This window comes from Benincasa hispida, unplaced genomic scaffold (genome assembly GCF_009727055.1).
Source record: "Benincasa hispida cultivar B227 unplaced genomic scaffold, ASM972705v1 Contig1398, whole genome shotgun sequence".
In the NCBI taxonomy this organism is placed as follows: Eukaryota; Viridiplantae; Streptophyta; class Magnoliopsida; order Cucurbitales; family Cucurbitaceae; genus Benincasa; species Benincasa hispida.
Genome location: NW_024063953.1, coordinates 18,294 through 22,192, shown reverse-complemented (window position 1 = coordinate 22,192; position 3,899 = coordinate 18,294).

Below are 3,899 nucleotides of genomic sequence, written 5' to 3'. Positions count from 1 at the left end.
ATGTTGCACTCTGTGCCCTCACTGTAGATATATTATGTCACTGATTAAACCATAAATCAGTAAGCGACCTTCCAGGTTTGTTTGTAATAACGGCTGGGTCAAATATCTGTTTTACCTCCGGATTACATCTTATTCCTCAGTCCGCTACCTGATACTTCTAATATGAAATCAACCTGGTTTTGTGATCCAATCACTAAAACCAAACTCCTCTCAGCCAGTGAGAGGTGGGTGCCCCTTGTTCAAAACCGGATTCAGTACTTGAGAGAACAACCTTTCTCCTATCCCTAAATTGGGTAGGCGTGAACTCCGTCTTGCACCCTATGTCCCCAGCGATCTATCCGGTCTTACCTCTGAAATGGGAGACTTATTGAGCCAGTGCTGTTGAGTCAACCCTCACCTATGCAAATCTAAGGACAATTCTGAATAAACAGGAGTTCATAATTAACTCAGGATTAAGATCGAGTTACCTAGGTCATCTAGGTGAAATAGCTAGTCTTAAACAGTAAACAACGTTATAAAGTAAGAATGACTTATCTCTTGGTATGAATCTTATGCAAACTCATTGCATAGGACGCTCCCACTCCTCATATCATAACATGTACGAATTAGGATCATATCGTATGTAGCACTTTACAACTTTTTGTAACAACTACAGAATAGACCGCACCCAATGGTGTTACCAAAGAATAAGGTACCCAACCTTATTCATGTACCATAGATCATTTTGATTACTCGAACCTGATCCACTCTTATGTCTCCACATAAAGTCCAAGTACTCATACAATAGTCATGGGTCTTAGTTTATTGGATTTAGACTTTCATATAATTTATGAAATCAATAATAAGTATATTGATTATAGAAAATGTTTATCATTCTACAAACTGCGAGTTTTAGGACATAAAACCCAACACATAGAGGATCAGTGGAACTTAATGAGCAAGATGTAATATTGGGGTAAAACAGCATATTGACCCAGTCATTATTACAATCAACCTGTCAAGGGTCGACTTACTGATTATGGTTATATCAAATGGACACAAATATATCTACAATGAGGAGAGTGCAGCTATCGAGCTATAGTGGTGTGACTTGATAGTTAACGAATACTGATTAATTTAGTTTAAAAAATTTTAACCAATTAATCTTAAATCGTTGAAGCTCATGATCTATAAGTCCATAAGGTCCCTCTACTAGCTCGTAAAACATGAACACCTTGAATTAATAAATTTAGTAAATTTGGAATCATATCAATTTAAAAATGTTCAAACTGAAATTAGGTTTGAATTTGAATAGTTCAAAATTTAAATTAGGGTTTGTATAATTATATTTGATATAATTAATTAATATTTAATTTATTGAAATTAAACGAAATTTGAGAGTTTATAATATTTAAATATTAATTACATGAATAAGATTCATGTTTAAAATTAGGTGTGTGATTAATTCAATATTTGATATTAAATTATGATATAATTAATTAAAATAATTTCTCATTTTATTTCAAATTTCAGATTTTGAAATTGTGATTTTGATTTTGATTATTTTCTGAATTAATTGAATTTTAAAACTGAGAAAGTGGAAACGCCCCACTTTTGACAAAAGAAGGTATTTCCACCTTGAATCACCACCTAGCCCATTATCTTCATCATCTTAGTGTTGGCATTTAAATAGTCAAGAAATGCCTGCATGAAAGAGTTGAATAAAAACTCTTTGCTTGGTTAGAAGGGGTAAGGTTTTTGGCTGCTTGGTTAAGAATAGTAGAGAAGATCTCTTGATGGATCACTATTGAATTGGAGCTGGAATCACATGAAGAGCAGCTTGGAATTAGAAGAATTCATCAAAGGTATGTAGTTTAGAAACCCTCTTCTGAAATTTATGTTTAAGCATACTTTTGGAACTCAAATTAAATGTAATTAGAGTGCTTATTGATTATGTTTTATTCTTTGCATGCTAGTATATCCTATCAATTGGTATTAGATCGTGATTTAAACACTCTATTAGTGTTAATTTGAGGTTTGGTGGGTGTTTTTCATAAGTTGTATGAAAATGATTAACTGATATGGTTTTTCTGAGTTTTGGCATTCTTTTCTCTTCAATTATGTTGTAATTCTTATAATTGGATCTTGTTTGATGAGCCTTAATGCGTGTTTAAGTGTCTGTAATTCGATTGGAGTCATTAGAGCTGCAATTATGATGTAATTGAAGAAATAAGTGAAGAAGGTCGAGCAGTAGGAACTAGATTTTGTAACTACTGCCATATACTCGATGCTCGATGGAATACTCGATGGCTTACTCTATGATATTTCATGAAATAACTCGATGCATGATGTCATACTCGATCATACTCAATGCCCATACTCGGTATTTTATGAAATACTCGATGCACGATGCGATACTCGATGATACTTGATGCAACTTGAGGATATTTCATGAAATACTCGATGCACGATACCATACTCGATGGTACTCAATGCAACTCGATGTATTTTGTGAAATACTCAATGCTTAAGGGCATACTTGATGCTTAATGGCATACTCGATGCTTAATGGTACTCAATGGTTTTTGCCTAGTTCAGCCCATTTTTTAGCATTGAAGGTCAAGTTCGAGAGGTTTGGGTCTGGTTTAAGGCAGTTCAAGCAATCCATAAGCATTTTGGAGCCGATTTTTGCTGAATTTTATAATAATTGGGCTTTTGTTTGCTTGATAATGTCAAAAACTTAAAACCATAATTAGTCTAATGTCTAATTATTTAGCATTGATGTATATTTATATTAATAATCTTGTATGTCGCAATAAGTTGTCCATGTAGATTTAAATACCCCCATAGATAAACTGTTACATTCCATTTAAGTAATGTTATAAGTGTTATAAGATATATAGTATGCGCCAATGTAATTGGGTTTCAAGATGTTTTATATAAATGTTATATTAAATATTGAATTCCTTCGATGTTGTTGTGGATCTAGACTGTCTAAGATTTTTGTAAGTTGTGATGAAAATTCTGGCATTAGAACATTAATCATAACAAGATAATTCAGTATCTATGTATACTCAATGCTTTAGTTTCTATCACGTTTATTAAAATAGGTCGACATCTTGTAAAAATGGTTACATCAACCGATATATAATCTGTCTAAGGTCGGGGGTACTTAAGTTGACGGTCTTGGAACACGCTCCTATCTGGGGATTATGGTCGAATAATTGAGCATTGTTAACCAGTTTAAAATTGAGCAAACGTGACGCCGTGTGAGGTTTTAAAAACTGGTTATCACCTAGACTCGTAGGTTAAATCAAAATAAAACCTTTAATACTTGGATAAACACCTAGATTTAGGTTGTTTAGTTAGGCTGAAACAAATCTGAGTAAAATATACCTAAACAATAATAAAGATATCTAAAAGTGGAGTTTAATGGCATATATGATATGTATTAGAATACTTAAGTGGAGGTTATTAGAATGCTTCAATGAGAAATTAATACGTATTCAACATTGGTTATCTTGGCTCTCGCTGTCCCTAGAAGTTCACATCAGATTTCATTGCTTCACTTCCGTGTCGATTTTGAACCTCAACTTTTGCTCCATTCAAAGTGTTGTCGAGAATCAAAGATCAGGTGAATAAGGGAAGTTGTTCACAGTAAAATCAAAAGTGTGTTTTTATTTTAAATTGCTCATGTCTTAAGAAGAGTTCCACATCGAGATTTTTTGTTTAACTTCGTGTCGATTATGACCTCGACTACTCCATTCGAAAAGTTGTTGGCATGAATCAGAGACAGGTGATGAAGGGAAGTTGTTCAAATGTAAAATTAAATTACGAATATATAAATTCTCTCAGCACTCTGTCCTAGAAAGTTCATACCAGTAAGATCGCGCAATGCCACGTGTCGATATGAACCTCGT